Source organism: Cupressus sempervirens, chromosome 8 (assembly GCF_028749045.1).
Source record: "Cupressus sempervirens isolate cs-2001-9-10 chromosome 8, ASM2874904v1, whole genome shotgun sequence".
NCBI classification, from domain to species: Eukaryota; Viridiplantae; Streptophyta; class Pinopsida; order Cupressales; family Cupressaceae; genus Cupressus; species Cupressus sempervirens.
In genome coordinates, this window is record NC_143125.1 from 234,944,020 (window position 1) to 234,963,376 (window position 19,357).

General features: G+C 35.7%; 1 pseudogene; it reads right to left on the reverse strand.

Moving 5' to 3' along the window:
- Positions 1-3,932: 3,932 nt before the first annotated feature.
- Positions 3,933-19,357, reverse strand: part of LOC149542361 (transcription elongation factor SPT6 homolog) — a 34,398-nt pseudogene continuing 18,973 nt past the window's right edge.

Genomic DNA, 19,357 nt, shown 5'->3' on the forward strand with positions numbered 1-19,357 from the left:
AGCTGCAGACATCTTGTTGACTACAATGAGCATTCTCACGGCCTTACACTGGTGGTATAATGCGAACAAGTTTATTTGGGTTCAAGCATTTCACATTCACGACAGAGGAAAACAACATATCTCTCCAAATTAAATTTCAAATGACTTCTTTCGTTGTTTGTAAACTGGGGCCTGCAGTTCCTTTGATATTTCCATTGTTGCGCTTGAGCTCAACTTCACCATGCTTCTAAGGATTGCAAACGAAACTAATTTTTGCAATTATGTCTCTCTTTACAAGATATGTCTCATATCAAACAAGTCATATATACCTCTGACATAAACCTGAACACATATTTCCCAAAGTGTGAGCTCACTGGTCACATGATTGGAGACAGTGTTGTGGTTATATTCACAACTTGTCGGTTACTCTATGAGTGAAACAAATATATGGCTTGTATCCTTTAAGCATCTGATCCAAAGATTGTAGAGAATTTAGAAATTTATTAGCTCATTTTATCATACAGTGGATACCACTATACTTGTACTTCATCTTAATCTGCACCTCTGCACTTTCTTGAAGTTATGGAACTAACACACTAAACTTGGTGAATGCATTGGGACAGAATTCTGAACTTTCTAACCAATCTGCATTTTGAACCCATTTGAACTGCTTTGAAGCACTTTGAACTACTTCAAACTTTAGTTCGAAGTGGTTCAAAAACTCTGAACTTGAAGTTTTAAATTTGTGACCACATTAGGTACTAACAATTACATATCTTTCTAATCATTCATTGTGTCATCAATTTGACTATTTCGTTACCTCCATATGGGTAGGTGAACCCTAGTGACACCCTTGTTTTTCCTATAGAGCCTCTGGAACAATCATGACTACCATGCATCAAAGTGTTCTTGAGGTGCAGTAAGCACATTTTAGTTGTCATCTTCTAAGGGTCATAAATCCAAGCTCATGAGGGATATCAAAAAACATTTAGATGGTAGAGGATTGTGTTGACAAACCCAACATTAACTTATCTAAGTTCAGAGAGATTCCAAATGGATGTGATTTGGCACAACATTCTTTCTTGATTCCAAAACTTGCAATGTTACTTAGTGAATTGGGGCAGCAATGCATATCTTTCCAACCATTCATCATGGCATCAAGTTGACTATTACCTTAGCTTCACATAGATGAGTGAACCCTAGTGACACCCTTATTTTAGCCATAGAGCCTCTAGAACAATCATGACTATCATGCACCAAAGTGCCCCCAAGGTGCACTAAGCACGTTTCAGTTGATGTCTTCTAAGGGTCATATCCTAGAGCTTGTGAGAGCTATCAAAAAATTGTCAGATGGTAGAGAACCATGTTTACAAACCTTATAATTACATGTCTCAGTTTAGAGAAATCCCTAATAGATGTGATTTGGCACAACTCTCTCTCTCTCTCTCTCTCAATAAAAAAATACATCTATCTGGAAAAACAATCTTCACTAGATTTGAAACATAAATTATGGTCTTAACCTTGCTCTTTCTGAATATAAATGTTTAATCACACTTAAGTAATATATAATAGCTAGCTAATAAACATATAAATTTCATAGAATTAATCATAATCCAACACCAATAGACATTGATTATGATTAGACATCTATGATCGAAGAATTGATAATCCTTACAAAAAAACATTAAAAAATTCTAAAAAAAGAGTGAAAATTCACTCAAGTAATAAAGGACTTTTTTCCTCCAATACATCTTAAATCAATGAGTTTTCATCCACTAATCATAACATCCTATGGGTTCATCAAGAGATGATAACTTGAATATAAAGATCCCATGAGATATAATAATATTACATGAATCCTTACAATTGAATGAATTTCTTAGTTTTATATTCTTCCTACACAAAAGGTTAAATTGGTCAATTCAAACCTTAAATAGTGCCAATGCCCAAATTTGAATTCTTCATGCTATATCAAAGGTCAATTGTATAAGCCTTATGAACTGTTTGTTGAAAGTTAAAAGTAAATCCTCCCTTCTAACCTTGCATGTGTAGAGATGCAACCTTGATCTCCAAAACTCTATGCTTAAAAGTTTTCTAATTTAAGTTAAGTGACACATTTGATCACAAATCTCTAACAATTCCTTGGTAGGTGTTATCAGACAACCAGTTTTTAAACTCATACATTTTACTTGAAGAGTTGTCTTTTATCTAGATTTTGAAAAAGGGAAATGAGATTCAACATTTTCCTAATATATTTTATAGTCAATAACCATTTAAGTATTTTTTGTGTTTAAATTCACAAAATCTAGAAAAATCTCATGATTTGACAATCTTTTTTTATTACAATGTCTACACACACACACACACACACACACACACACACACACACACACACACACACACACACACACACACACACACACACACACACACACACAGAGATAGTACACTTAATCTATGTGAAGAAAATGTTACAACCAAAAGCCCCACAAAAAGAATAATTTAGTTATAATGTGAAAAAATACAATCAAAGAATCAATATTTTTAAACTTTCATCTCCTCTTCTTAAACACATGATCTCAAGATACCTCTTGAAAATATTTATTACCAAATTCATAGGAAAAAATTTCAAATATTATATTAAACCATCTCATAACATTTGGGTGGTTACAAGTTCTTTTAATTTAATGATATGCATAATAATTTATTAATCAATACAAATGATTTAAGTTTGTTTGAATATAAATGATCTTTGATTAATAAAGTAATATTTATTTAGAGTATTAGTTGAATAATCAACTACGATGATTAATTTTAAGGGTAATTTATTAATGTTATTGGGACCACTAATAGTTTAGAGTGACCTCCTAATAACTATTACACTCTAACATTTCCTCAACTAATTACTTATTATTCTTTGTTATTTCTGAAATAAAGGAGGGGTGAAAATTTATTCAAGCTAAAAGAGAAACAAGAACAAATAGAGAAAGGGCATTAGACAACCCTGTCAAGATCAACCAAGTGATCAATTTGATGGGACAAGCCCATTGAAAGTTGAGTCTTATCAACAATGTTCCAATTACACATATGGTCAGAAGCCCACTTCACCAAACAATCAACAACACTATTCCATTTCCTAGGAATATGAGTGAAAGTAATAGACTCCAAAGAAGTACACAAATTATGAATCTGGTCTACAATCAAAGCTAACTTCCATCTAACAACTTCATAATGTTGTTTTGATTAGGTAAAAATAGGTTTTAAAGGACTTGAAACCTTTTACAAAGTAACTAAAAGTCTAGAGAAAAAAGCATAAAGCTACCATCTAAGTCTAAAATCATAGATCACTAAAAAATAGGCCTCCAGAAAGAGAATAAAAAAATAGTAAAATAGGAGGCCAACCAGAAACATAGCTGAAAAGATAGCAAAGGAATAGCAAAAAACTAGCACCCGAATAGCTACATAGTCTTCAGCATGTTAGCAGCCTAGTCTGCCAAGATGTGCATATTCTTTGTAGTGGCCTCCACCTCTTCCATCTTATTCTTCTCCTCATTCTTCTTAGAGTGAGCCTGAGTGTGTTTACTAGGTCCCTGGTTCTCAACAACAGTAGGGGAATCTTACGATTTATCTTGCTCATGCTTACTAAGGAGACTGCTCACATTATCTGCCATATTCTTTAAATCATTACTATTATTATTAATCATTTTATTTATCATCTTTTCCATATTATTCACCTTGGCCTCTAGGCTTGTCACCTTCTTTAGATTATCACTATTAGCTTGCTCCAACACCCTATTTTTGGCTTTAATCTGTGGAATCTTTTTCATAAGGTCTTTAACCTCTTCAATATTTCCAATAACCTCTGAAAGCCTATCAATATGTTGACCTAAAGTGCACTCCCCTCTGGCCAGTTTACTAACCTGCTCCACTTCCTTAGCAATAAACTGCATTTGCTATTTCAAATTTCCATCATCCTGCAAAATGGTCCCAGGGCTTCCTATGGGTCCTTTAGTAATGTCAGCCTCACCCTTCTCCTTGTGAAAATCTTGAATTTTCCCTTGATCCCCAAAATCCTCTTTTTCTAGCTCTACCTTCTTCATATGATTCTTGACCCCCTCCTCATGAGACCTCATCAATTTTCTCTTCCTCTCCATTTTGTGAGTAAGAATTTCATCATCTAATGGAGTTGAAACCCTATCATCCTTGTGACCCTTATTATCTAGCTCCTTTCGACTGCTCCCCTTCTTTCGGGAAGCTCTCCTCTTTTCCTCATCCAAGTCGCTACCATAGTCAGAGTCACTCACCTCAACTTTCCTCTTCTTCTTCTGAGAGCTGCACTGAATACCCCCTTTCAAACTCCTATTTCTCCCCTTTGCTTCATCCTCAGTGTCCTTATCATTGCCTTTCTCTGAAATGCTGTCCTCCATTTCATACTCCACCCCCTTCAAACTACCCCTAGGTTTTCTAGCCTTTTTGGATTTTAAAACATTCATAATAAGAACCATAAGTCCCTCATGATAGACATGTTCCCCATTCAGGTCATTTTGAATTTTTTGAATAAAGAAATCCAATGACTGCCTCAAATAAGAGGGGAAATTGATCCTTATACCATGCCTAAAGTGGTTAGCTAACATAAAGTGGCAACCATAAAGCTTTGTGAACCAACCATCTAGAGTAAGGTATTCCATGATAACAAATAACATGAATCTCCAAGGTCAAGAAATAGAGGTAGGGTTGAAATAAGAGTTACCACTTTTTACTAGTCAATTTTGCTCTTTTGTTGAATTTGCAAATTCATCAATAGCCCTATTGGATAGCTTCCTATCTCGATAGAAGTTGATGCCTTCCATATCCAACCCCATCACTTCTATAATCACCTCTTCCATTTCCTCCATTCTCTAATTTTCGACAAGGATAGAGCCATCCCTCCATGTTTTAATAAATTGTTACGTAATGATAGGATTATTACCTTTGAGCCTTTCCATGTAACCCATGAAATTCCCATTCGTCAATATGTCTCATACTTCCTCTTTCTTCTTCCACTCCTTGCAGCTCGTGGGTTCCACTCTCTTCCTTTTCCCTCCCATTTTCTTCCCTTCAATGTCACCAAAAAGCTTTCTCAAAAAAACACTATGTAGATTGTTAGCAAAATAAATTCCACAGTAGAAGTACTAAATAGTATTGCAACCCACAATCTATGTGTAATGAAGCTGGGAGTTCTAAAAATCATCACTCGTTGTTTCCCAAGTATAATCAAATCATAATTTCAAATCTCTGACATCATCATCATTAAAACATCTCTGCCTACACCTCACTTTATCATAATTGATAACTTGGCAACCTTTCGCAAGTAAAGGATTATTATAATCCCAAGTGACTTTATGATCACTTAAACACGCCACGTTGGTTGCCTAATCAGAAACACAATGTGCTTCCCTAAAGTTATGTGTAACAACACATTTATCAAAAGAATTTATAATGTTAATAGCCTAAAAAATAATATTGATAATAGTCCATGAAGGCTTAGTAATTTTATTAAGACAATTGATGATATTAAGCGAGTCTCCTTCCACCCAAACCTGCCTCAAATTCAAATTCTTAGCATAGATAAGACCATGAAGGGTGGCACAAGCTTCATCCAAATGATTAGTTTGAATTCCAATAAGTATAGCCATACATCCCACTTTCTCTCCAAAGGAATTCTTGATAACTATACCACAACTAGCAATACCCGAGTTCCCTTTAGAGGCCCCGTCAAAATTTATCTTGTACCAATTCTTTGGTGGGCTATCCCATCTAGCATTATCCCTTGGATTAGGGCCTTGCTGGTCTTTACACAAGCTTCTAACTTTCTAATTTTGGATCACCCTATCTTTCCACTCATTTTGAGGTTGCTGGCCAGAACCATTAGCTTTAATATTTTCTATAATTAAAGCCTTAACTTTATAAAAGACTTGATCAACACTAGATTCCAAATCTCTAAAGATCCTATCATTATGCTCCTTCCATATCCCCCAAAAAAGGGAAGGAAGAATAAAATCCCACAGTCTTAAGATCAAAAAATTCTTGGAAGGGGGAATCCAACTAGTGACCTAGACCATATTCAACAGGTCACACACTTTATCCCAGAGTCTTTTGGTAAAAGAGCAATGCAAAGTAATATGGTTGACTGATTCAAAATCATTCTTGCACAGAACACACCTATTAGTAATAATGAATCCTTTCTTTACTAAATTATCAATAGTCAAGATCTTATCTTGTAAAAGAATCCAAAAGATAATATTGATTTTAGGTGTCATACCTTTCACCCAAGCCTTAGCCCAACATGGTTCATGGTACACAAAAAAAAATTAGGATAGGTTGAGGAGACAGAGAACATTCCACTAGAATCAAACTTCCATATCAGATCATCCTCTTTTTGATTAAAAAGAACAACATTCAGACACTTGTTAAGGTCAGTCAAATTGTCATTCACCCTTTTAAGGTCCAACCACATATCATTCTTCCAATAATCCACCACAAAAATACCAATAACATTCTTACATTGCTCCATAAAGCTATTCCATCTTGGATCCACACAAAGTGGGTGATCCAAGATCCAAGCGTCTTCCCAAAAAAGAACTGTCCTTCCATTGCCCACCTTCCATCTAACCCCTTTCTTTATTATGTGTTTATTTTTTTGAACATTTTTTTAGATCATGGATCCCCCTTGCACCATATCATTATGAAGGAATTGATTAAAATTATTATTCTCCCTATTATATTTGTCAATCCAAATGTTCCTTGATTCAATAGACGTATCACCACTTGTGAGTCAGATTCACAGATAAACCTTCTCCAAACAAGGTCACAAGCATTCTTCATAGCATACAAAATAGCTATGGCCTCCATCAGGTTTTTAGTGTTGTAGTGCCTCTCGTGTTTGTAGTATGTACCTTGTCTATTTTGATTCGAGAGATACTTGATACTCTTGTTAATTGTATTTAGAGATAACTTGAGGGTCAAATATTATACTTTGATTCAGTACCATATATGCTTATTGCTATGTTGTTTAGTTTATCATATTTGCATGTTGATGCCATTTTGAGATGACAGTAGATCTATGATGATATCTGATTCTCTGGTATTTAATGGACATACTTTCTAATTATATTATGTGATGGATTTTATGCTATGGTTATTTAATTCATTCTTGTATCTTTATGCTTTATGTGAATGTGAGTGATATAAATGGATTAATTAGGTATTTAATGCATATTTCTTTGGCTATGATATTATATGCAATTGCACTTGATCATGTGTTTTAAGGTGTAAGAATTATATCCTTGGCAGTGACACATGGAGTTAGTGATTCAACTATTCATATTTACCAATGTTGTCCATGTATAGTTGACATATCCTTATTTTAAATTGTTTAAATTAAAACCTTCCCTGATTATTAAATCTGAACTCATTTGCATTATGTGATTAGACTAGTAAGTGTGTCTGTGCATTTAGAGGTTCACATTGTCACAAAAGTTGTTTAAGTGATTTTCTATGATTTTGGGTTTTCGGGCTTTAAATCTTTTCAGATTTAATTTCAAGCAGCTTTCCCTTAGGCGAATTCCTATTATAGATCAGAATAACCAATTTTCATTTGGGTTGATTTAGAGTCTAGTTAGTCTAATTGGCTATGTGCCCTAATTGACCATTCACTCGAAAAGTGAATAAGCATTGAAAAATAGTTTTTATTATTCACTTCTCACTTTTTGAAAAGAGAAATTTGAGAACTTTTCTTAAATCCTCTTCTTGAAGGATTGGATTTTTGTTCACTCTAGGAGCTGTAAGCGTGGGTTTTTCACGAGATCAAACTTGTTGGATCCAACTCGGGGAATTCTTTCTTTGCCATCACTTTCAACAATTTTGGCAGGATATTTATTTTATTCTATGGGTTTCAGTTTTTGCCCTTTTCTTGTCAGGTAGGGCCTTCTCATTTTATTTTTTTTGCTTTGTTTCAGCTTTTGTTTCTTGTAGTAATAGGTTAGGAGGTTGAGAACTAGTGTTCCCCTCCATTTTTGTTTGCTGGTTCTACCCAGTTGGTTGGGTATGGACATTTTTCCTATTTTTGGGATGAGGGTTTGGGGTTTTGAGCCGTTATGCTGGCTATTTTTGCATACAGCATCCGAACTCATTTATTTTTGGATTTTTAGGGTTTTTACAACCAAAGGCCAAATGGGTTTTAATTTCAATTTTTTTCCTATTTTTGGGAGTTTTTACCTCATTTTGCATGTCACCCTATTTTCTCAAGTTTTCTTGGCATGAGTTGGCTGTGGACCTGGATTATCTGTTTGGATGTTAGTCGAACCTTTATTGCATTTTTATGTTGCATTGGGATACGTGTTGCATCCATCCTCCTAAATCTATTTTTGATTGAGTGACTTTCTTCTTGTGTTCTCATCCAGTCCTTGTGTTATGATCTTCGTGATGGTGTTGCGCCACACACAAGCACGTGCACATACATTTTTCGGGTGACCCGTGGGACTTGATCTTCCATAGTATTTTTTAAAGTTATGATCATTGGGGTTGGGTTGGGAATTTGCATGCCTATGGGTACTCATCGTTCGATGAGCATGGGTAGGGTAGGGTAGCATATGGAGGGGGCTTCTATCTCTATAGCTCGGTGTCTATTTCATGAGGGTTGGCGTGAAGAAGTTTTAATTAAGTGATAACTAAAGAAAATATTGGGTGGTAATGAAATTCAAGATAATAAAATGTGTGTATGGGGACCTTCGTTGAGGAGTTAAAATGTACGATCCGAGCTTGGGCTTGTTGATGCCAAGTGACTCTCCATGATGTCAGTTCCTACTTAGTAGCCCATTGAGTGTCTAACCATGACCTATAGTTTATGCATTGTCTTTGTCTTGCTTTCAGTCATCATACTGTCTAGCGTGTGTGTTAGCCATGGACATTTATTTTGTGTGTTTGTGGTTGGATCATTATCTCCATTAACATGATAGGTGTGGAACTACGGGTGTCACATGGTTGGGAGGCATAGCTACCTACACCACTGCTAGGGACCGGTGTACAAAGACGATCTGTTTTCCTAGTGCGACCATTGCTGGATGTTTTCACTTGGTGCTTTAGGTTCTGGAGTATGTTTTCTTGTGATTTATGCTTTCATTGGGATGCTTGTGTATCATGTTCAAATGATGTTAGTTACTATTGCATTTCCTTATTATGATGATTAGTATATGATAGGTGATGTTATCTACCTTGTAGGATTATCTTATGCTTTACTTCTAGCATGTTGATACACTTCTGCTTATGTTGTAGCATGTTTTAACAGTGACGTCCCTATCATGATAGTACTAACAATTTGATTGGTGGCTTGGGATGTTACGTGCGGGGGATGGCTAGGGCCCACGATAGTCTTATGATGCTATTGATGATTGGGAGGAACTACATATTTAGTATGTTTGTATTTCTCATTGCGATGTTATTTTTGTTCATTATGATGTTATTTCCATTTACTGCAATGTTGCTTTCAGTACTCTGCGATGTTTCCCTTCTATTATTTTCTTTCATTGTATGTTTAGATGGTTTGTTGTATTTCCTCTTTTAGTATTGTATTCAAGTGTTTACGCCTCGAATTGTGGATCCAGTACTCTCCGGTGTAGAGGAACTTTGTTTCTTAGTTTTCTTAGCTTTCATCTTGGTTTTTTCTTTTCTTTTCTTGGTGTGCTGAATTGGGATCTTGTGCAAAATTGCACTTTCTCATAGGAGACTACAAGTGTTCATGTGGCGTGTTACATTTTTTCATGCAATTTTTGTACTTCTTCACTTGAAACCTAACACCATTTTGTACTGTTAGCTAGGTACTTTCTCGTGCCACTTAGTGCACCTTCTGATGTAGATTGTAGTTTTTCATGGGGTGTGTTGTACATATTCACATGAGAATCTTGCACTCTATAGGCCTTGCACGAAAAATAGGGGCTATCTAGGCTTGTCTGAGAAAAGTTTGGAAGTTGGTTTTGGACACCCTTTTAGGTTTTACACCTTCCTAGTTCAAAACAATTTTCCTAAGGGGTTTAAAATATATCATTTAAGTTGACGTATATTTATGCCAACTTATACTTAAGATATATTTTAATATATGTGACGAGTCTTTTGAGATAGGTTCCAAACCTTTATGGGTTAAGATAAAGATTTTATGAAATTTTAGGGCTTTAGAAATTTAGACTTAGCCAAATTTCAGGGTTTTAGGATTTCAGACTTAGCCAATTTTCAGGAGTCAACTTTTGTCTTTCTGCTTGGGTGATCTTTTTTGTTTTCTCATTTATGTTTTGGTTAGTAGTGGTGTTTGAGATCTGTTGGTAGTAGGATGTTTGTTAGTCTTTTGTTGTGATCTTTGTGATCCTTGTATGTTGATTGTTGTGTGCATCCATACTTGTTTTAAAAAAAAAATTATCTTGGCTTATTTTTATCCTTATTCCAAGGATCCCTAGGTAGGGCATTACAAGTGCGATGACCTTTATAAATAGAAACACAAATTGGACATCCCCCTTACTATCTCTACCAACACCACCAATGCTAGCAGGGCCTAGATTTCCCTTGGAAGATCCGTTTGTGTAGATTTTAAGAATACCCTACTGAGGGGCACTCCACTTCTCCACCCTATTTATCTTTCGCAAGGGATGTCTACACATCTTTCTTAGTAATTTTCCATGGGGGAATATTCAGACGATTATTAAAAATATCGTCCCTTGGTTCCATGGCCTTAGAAGTGTCACATTTTGTAGAAATAGTTTCCCCCAAAGAATGGAATATTTTCCACCATAAGTGAGGAACCTCTAAAAACTCATCCTTAAAGATATGATGGTTCCTTTCCAACCAAATATGCCAAATAAGAAAGGAGGGTCCAAGAGTCCAGGAAACTTGAAGAAATGAAGTCTTACTAAACTTGAAGAAATGAAATCTTGATAGGAGTCTTACCCTAGTGAGCAAAGAATCATACCAGTGAGGAAACATGCCAACAGGATTGGTTCCACACATTCCACCAAGAGTGCCAAACATATCTAGTGAAAGAGCATTGGAAAAAGAGATGAGAGATATTTTCTTCGCTAGTCTAGCATAGAACACACATTGAGGGTCCTTAAAAGCTATGCTTGCATAAATTATCCCATGTAAGACATCAGCTATGGACCACCAACCACATAAAAAAATTACATTTGGACCAAGAAAACTTGTACTAGACTTGCTTCCACCAAGGTATCTGAATATCCCCCAATGCCTATCAAAGAAGCTCAACATATCCTACAAACATTAAAATTTTTCTAGACAAATCTTCACTATCCCAAGTAAGAACATCATTACCAACCAAATTAGTACACTCATGAGACTACAAAATCTGAAACAACTCCTTCCTATCCTCCTCATATCTTTTTGGAGGTCACTCAGAAGGGTGTTTCCAATGAAAGGAAGAAGCCAAACCTCTAACACACCCTATCTTATAAAAATCAATTGTGTCCCAACCAACAACACTAAAATTTTGATAGAGGGCATGTAGCTGAGGATGAGTGGTAAGAATAGAAGGGTGTCCATCCAAAGAGTCAAGCCAAAATAAAGCTTGTGATCCCGAATGACAAATCCAAAAGAGACCATCTTTAACCAAATGAGCTCTAAACTTTAGCGTATTCCAAATCATGGATCCTCTCCCTTCTAGAAGAAAGTAGTGAACTTCAACCACATCAATATTTGGAAAATACTTATGGGTGAGAATACAAGCCCAAATTTGATGTCAGTTAGTACACTAATGCCAATAAAGTTTTGTAGTGAGAACTTGTCCATTTAAAATGGTTGATCATAAGCCAAGGCCACCCTCATTCTGAGGTCTACACACTATTTCCCATTTAACCAGACTCCATTTAAAAGTTGAAAGGTTCCCACTCCAAAGGAATTGATGGGATAGAGTGTCAAACTATTGAAGAAAATACATAGGAGCAGGCTGAACAAAACATCTGTAAATAGGAAGGGTTTGAATAACTAATTTTAAAAGAATCGGGCGAGCAGTAGTTGATAGTCATCGATGAGTCCAATAATAAACCTTTTGTCTTAGTTTATCAAGCAAAATTTTCCAAGAAGATTTAGGATGTCGACCAATAGTAAGAGGAATACTCAAATAAACAAAGGAAAGAGACCAAATCTGAAACCTCAAAATAGCAACAATACACCTCTGAATAGCTTGGGGATTATTGAAGAAAAAAATGGAGGATTTTTTCTTATTAAATTTCAATCCTGAAGTTGCAAGATACACATCCAAAGCATGCCTAAAAGAAGTAGCTTCCTGAAGACACACCTGTCCCATAAATGAAGTATCATCCAAAAAATGAAGATGTGAAATAGGAGGCAAGCCAACACCCCATTTCCACCCATGAATCAAATCTTGGTGAACACGAAGCTTAAGAAAGTAGCCCAAACCCTCAGCTAGAATGATAAAGAGATTTAAGATGAAATAGGATCCCCTTGGCAAAGTCCTCTAGAGGCACCAAAGGGTTTTGAAGGAACACCATTCACCAAAACAAAGAAAGAAGATGAATTAAGACAACTCATAATCCAATTCATCCACTATTGGCAAAAACCAAAGGCCAAGAGGATCTTTTGGAGAAAACTCCATTTGACTCTATCATAAGCCTTAGCCATATCCAACTTAATGAACATAGCTCACTCTTTTAATGTATGCATAGAATGAATAACTTCAGAAGCAATAAAAATGCCATCAAGATTTTGCTTACTAGCCACAAAGCTTCCTTGTTCCTCTGAAATCACAACTGGAAGGCATATCTTGAGTCTTTCAGCAATCAATTTGGTGATAAATTTGTACACAACATTACAAAGAGAAATGGGATAAGAGGAGTCAAGATTGTTAGCACCTTCTTTCTTAGGGATAAGAGTCAGTAAAGTACAGTTCAATGCATGAAGCATTTGCTTATTTTGAAGGGATTTCTTAACCATCTCCAAGAGATCCATATTAATAATTTCCCAAAATTCCTAAAAGAATTCCACAGGGAAGTCATCTAGGCTTGGAGCTTTACCTTTATTCATTCCAAACACAACCTCTTCAAGTTTAGATATCAAAATTGGAGGAAGAAGAGAATCATTCATAGCATTGGTGATAAGAGAAGGAATGCATGAAAGAATTAAGTTCTCCTCCTTAGCTGCAGGCTAAGAATCCTCAGTAAAAAGGTTAGAATAAAATTGAAGGGCTTCCTTGGTCATAGTAGACTGAGAAGAAATCTTAAGTCCTTCAGTAATAAGAAGAGAAGAAATATACCCTTTGTTATGACGAGCTTGAATATAATGATGAAAAAAGCAGTATTTCTATCCCCTTCCTGTAGCCAATCAATGCAAGCCTTTTGTTTCCAGTAAATCTCATCTTGAAGTTCACATTTTTCCACATCCCACATAGCCTAGGATTTAGCCTTGCCCAGAACCTCAATAAGCCTAGAGTCCCTAATTTGGCAAGAAATCATTGCAAGATGATCTAGAGAATTCCTCTTTCTAGATTGAAGGTTCTCAAAGCAAGAAGTATTTCATCTCTTAAGATGATATTAGACATATTTAAGTTTCTGCTCAAAGACAAACATAGTCATGCCATAAGCTAGGCCACACTCTTTCCACCACTTAGCCACCAAATCATAAAGGGATGAGTCTCAGAGCCACATAAGCTAGAATCTAAAAGAAGGGTTCTTAGAGAGTGCAACAGGAGAAGAGAACCTCTCGAATCAAGAATTTTAGAACTCATAATTAGGCCACCACCAACCCAATAACATGAAACAAGAGACCTATCCAAATGTTCTAAGATAGTTTCTTGACCACTTCGTCTATTATTCCAAGGGAAAACCCCATTTGAAGGCTTAACATCAATAACAGAAAGAACATCCACATGGGCTTGAAAAAGATTAGAAGCAGGGGAAGCATAGGCCAACCTCATATTTTCTTCTCAAGAATTAAAATAGAATTAAAATCGCCTCCTAAAATCCAAGGAAAATAAGGAGCACAAGAATGCACATACCTAATGTGATCCCAGAGATGAATCTTCCCACAAATGTCAATAGGGGCATAAAAATTTATCACTAGAATAGTCTCACTAGAGTCCAAGGCAGTAGCCACCATAGAGATTGAGTAATGACTAGAAATCCACTAAAGGGGATAAATATTTTAAGGCTCCCAAAACAAAGCCAAACCCCTAGAATTCCCTTGTGAACCAATACTTTGATAGTGACTAGCATACCAAATGCGTGGAGCATGCTGATGCATAACCTCAATAGAAACCTTAGTCTCTTGAACACAAAAGACATCCAGAGAATGAATTGCAATCAAATCATGAATAGCTTTTTGATGATAGGTGCTATTCAAACCCCTTACATTCCAAGAGAGAATGATCATTGAGGGGTTTGAGAAAAGTGAGCATCAATAGGTTTAACAAACCCAAATTCCACCAATAGATCTATAGTCATTTTTATCTTTTCAAGGTCTGTCTTCTACCCTTTTGAGGAGCTATTAGCAGGACTTTTCTTAAGGGGTCGTTGTTGCACTCCCAATCTATGAGATGAACCCTTATTTTAATATGAAACTAAAATGTCTATAGGTAAATCTACCAAAACAATGTCATCCTCCATGGAATTATTTAAAGTCACCTAAGCCACTTGTTGTCCCTAAATAGCTTGAACCAGTTCTAGTTCAAGAGCTAGTACAACCTCCATACTGATCCCAATACTATTAGAAGTGACCACAAGAGGGACCCCTTCTTCCAAAGCTAAATTCTCTAGCACCTCAAACCTATTAAAGCTTCCATATGTCTGTCTATCTTTGAATGGCCTCTTTTGACCTCATCCTTTAGCCTTAGTTTTAGCAGGTACAAATCCTTCCTTGTCCTTTCCCTAAGGTTCAACCATCATGGGAGCTTTCCCTTTGTCCTCTTTACCCAAAGGAGGAGGTGTTGAAGAGGGGGAATGAGCTTCCTTATGAACTTTAGGGCAATGTCATAGGAGATGGTCATACTCATGACAAAATTGACATCGAAAAGGTAGAGATTCATAATCTAACTGCTGAATCCATGGTGAAGATCACAAAAAAAATTCTATCGAATCTAATTGGGGATTATTTAGATCTATCTCAAAAAAAATCCAGGCAAAAGAAATCACCTTTTTATCAAGGGTTTGTGTAGCAACTACCATAGGCTTTCCCAAGAGACTAGCAATTTTATGTAAAATGCCTTCTCGCCAAAACTCTAGGGGGAGGCAAGGTAGACGAACCCAAATAGGAACTCGAGAAGGCATCTCTTTAGCTGAATTAAAACCTACATGCCATGGTTTAATAAATAATCAAACATGATTATAAAAATATGGGCCACTTTCAAATACTCTATTGCGATCTGCAATATTCGAGAAAATAACCATAAAATAGTTATTTGCTACAAGCATAATGTCTATATCTACTTCAATCTGCTAGGAACGTCGCATCCAAGCCTCAAGAGTGGACAAAAGAATACAAATACCAAGAAACTTATAGATTAGAGCATGTCTACTCTAATATGAGACATCTTCTTCCACCAAATTAGGAGGAATGACCAAAATTGGGTGATTTGGGGTTCTAGGAAGACACCCATTGACCTTCTTCATATTAGGGCCAACACTTGTATAAAATGTATCTGCTTGTTGAGGACCAATTATGAGCCATGTCCATGCAAGAAAGATCCACAAATGATTCCATAGAAATCTTTGCCATGCAAAGATTGAAACCAGGAAAACAAACAAAAACCAAAACCACTGCCAACAAACTAAAAAAATCCCCACAGACACCAAATAGAAACAAAACCCATTGCAATAAACAAAAAACTACTCTACTATTGAAACGCTTCCACAGAACCCCCCCATGCAAACCTGCAACCAAGCTAGGGCACCTCCATCTCTCCTGAATGAAAATGTGTCAATCATCATTCTTTGTTATGAATACAAAATATTAAATCCAATTTATTTATCAATTATCATGCACACCAATCTTATTGATTTTTTTCCCAACCATAGTCTAGTAATATATCTAAGATTTGTTAAAAGGAAGTAGTCCAAAAAATTGAGTAGGTTGAGATATAGAAAGGCAAAATTGTGTGAGGCCTCACCCCGACCCATTCTAGCACCTATGATACATTGTTATTTTGATACTCATGCTGACATGTCAGAACATTATTGGATACACTGAACATTGTTATGCTATTTTGCGATGTGTGATGCTTACTTCAGTTAGTTGATTCTGCCATTTAATTCTTATAAATATGTATAATGATGAAATAAAATGTATACGAGCTAACACATTTGGTTATGCAAGTCGAAAGGCTAGAAATATGAGTAGAATTAGATAAACAACTATTTATTAAGAAGTGGATGCTTTAAATTATGTATACTTTCCTTTAGCATGTTATTCACATTATGCATGTGATTTTTGGACCTACTGATGTGTGCAATGAGTGTGCAGGAAAATCAGCCAAGATAACTCAATGGAAGAAACAGAGTTAAATTTCTTGTTAATTTTGTGCTAATCTTATATTGTAATTCTTTAAAGGTTGTAATTTGATCTTACTATTCTACTAACTTTTAATTAATCCTAATAAGCCTTTAAAGGCTTAGAAGCATTAAATTTAAGTACCCCTATGGGTAAGGGTATGGGTGGGGGTACTTTCCAACCCATTAGCCTCCTAGGTTGACTCTTAGGGTCTCTTAAAAACCCTATTATAGGCTGATTTCGAAAATGGGGTTGCTCTTTACTTGGGTTAGTGAAACCAAATCTCCATCTTGAGTTACTTGAAGCTTAGTGGGGTTAGAGACCATACTTAGAGGCCTTTTTGGAAGAAACTTGAGTTTTGTCACCCAATCCTCTAGTTTTGGAGGAAGCCTTGAAGATTGAAGAAAGAAAAAGGGAAGCTCTTCTCAAACCACCATTGCCATAAATCTTTTATGAAGGTAGGAGTTCTTCACTCCATGAATGGTTCTTTGTGTGTGTTCATGTCTTGAATCTTGTTGAATCATGTTGGAGACATTGTGTAGATATGCATTCCTTGCTTGTGTGTGGAGGGTGGTATTGGGAGGGATTTTATCTTGTTCCTTTTTGGATGATATTCATATTTTTTTTTGGTGTGTTGATTTTTTTGAAAGATGTCCATGGGGATGTATTTGGCAACACTCACCCTTGGATAGGGAAGAAGTGGCCATGCTTTGGGAAAGGGCATCAGTTGGACCTCAATAGTGTAGAGTCTCCTCTCATGGAGAGAGGAGGGAGAAATGGTAGGGTGTATGGGCCCCTACTTGTCATCCCATACCTTGTTGTTATTGAGAATTCTTGAATGTGGTAAAGAATGAAAATCCTTGTGGATATAGCCTCGAAAGGTCCTTGTGAAAGAATGGAAATTCTTGAAGTTCTAGCCCCGAAAGGGCTAAGTGAAGGTATGGTGATAGACTTCTCCTATTGAAAAAATTCATCTTTCTCCTATATTGGTTCATTGTTGGACCTATTGTGCAATCGGGTGGGAATGTATTGTTCATTTTGTTACCTCCTTGTGTTGTTATCTCCATGATTGTTTCTTGTATCTCCCATGTTTACGCTTGAGGCAATGAAGACATTTGATAAAAGTCTCTTGTGAAAGTCTTGAAAAAGAAACTCAATGAATTGTAATATCATGTAAATTGTAATTGAATTTGATGTAGTGGCAAAGATATCGGGTTTTCTTACTGGTTCTTTCCCGATGGAGCCTTGAACCAGGATGAATAATAGAGGAAAGAAAAGAATAAGAAATTCTTCTTGCATTGCTCTCATGTGGTTCCAAATTTTGCATATGTTGTGAGAAAATAGGTTGATAGATATTGACACTAAATTATAGATCTCCAAGTTTCTAATTATGTTATTTCAATGCAAATTGGGATGTTGAAGTTTTAATATATGGTTAAGTAATTGATGAATTAGAAATCCTACATTGTGATTCCAAGTTAGTACATCCATTGTTATGCTCCATTAGCAATACAATTGAAATTGAAATAATTATTCATCACCTTTTGAATTCTGAATATAAGTTCATAATCCCTTGTTAAGGTTCATAAAGAATAAAATTAAATTTGATTAGGGGGATTATAATCCTTTGCATGCTTGTGTGTCAAATTGCTTTAGAGAAATGTAAACCCATTTTGCCTCTAGAAATGTTTAACTCATCTTGGTTATCAATTTTTTTTTGCATTTCTAGGCCTAAAAGACCTCTCTGGAAAATGTATGGGAAAGTTTATTTCCACTCCTTTGTCACAGAGAATATTCCATGAGATATTCCCCTTGAATTGCAAATCAAAAATCATTATTAATTCATTAAATAAAATGACTTATATAAATTGGAATAGATAACACCTAAAGATATATACACAATGCTTTTAAATTCAACACCCCAACTATAAAACTTTTGGCATTTAATTCCTTAGGACTCATGATGCAAGTCGAATCATATAGGAAATTCAAAAAAAAAAAAAAAAAAAAAAAAAAAAAAAATATATATATATATATATATATATATATATATAATGTAACTTCCACCCACCTGTCAGTAAGTACTGCAAGTACAGAGGGTCGATCCTTCATAAGGGAGGGCAGTAATATGTTTTGTTTTAAAAAAAAAAAACAACTCCTTATGCAACTCACGTCTCCTCCACACTTAGCATTGACGGGAAAGTAAGGTTTTTAATATTTGGGGAGGGACGTTATACTCCCTGTCCCCCATGATCTTGTCCTATCGCAGAGACTTTCCCCTGCGTGACGTTTTCCCACGCAAATGGGGAACAGGCCTGTCACGCGCAGGCATTGGGCAGGCCTAGGGTGGGGTAGCGTAGGTGATGGGTGGGGTAGTGTAGGTTATCATTGCCCCTCCTTAATGCATGTTTGGTTAGTAAGTTGCATTAGTAAGTTAGTTAGGTTAGTATAAGATCTACTTGAGTTAATAGATAATTTTATTAATAGATTTACATGAGTTTAGAATTAGATTGTTAATTAGGGTAGTAGTTAGTTGTTAGGTGTATCATTAGTAGGGAGCTAGTGTAAGATAGGATGGCACTAGATTAGATAGTTTAAATTTAGTTATTCTCTTTAGTTTTGATTGTAATTTTGTTTATATTAATAAGTAGTTTTATATTTATGTGGGATTCTTAGAAGGTGGTATAATGTTTTTTTTAAGTAGTTGATTAGTGTAGTAATATTGTTTTAAATCTAATACTTAAGTTAGGTTAGTTAAACTTTAAGTCTAATGTTTTAAATGATGTTAGTTTAGAGTGGTAACTAGTTGTTAGATAGTTTTAATTGTTCTAGTTTAAAAGTC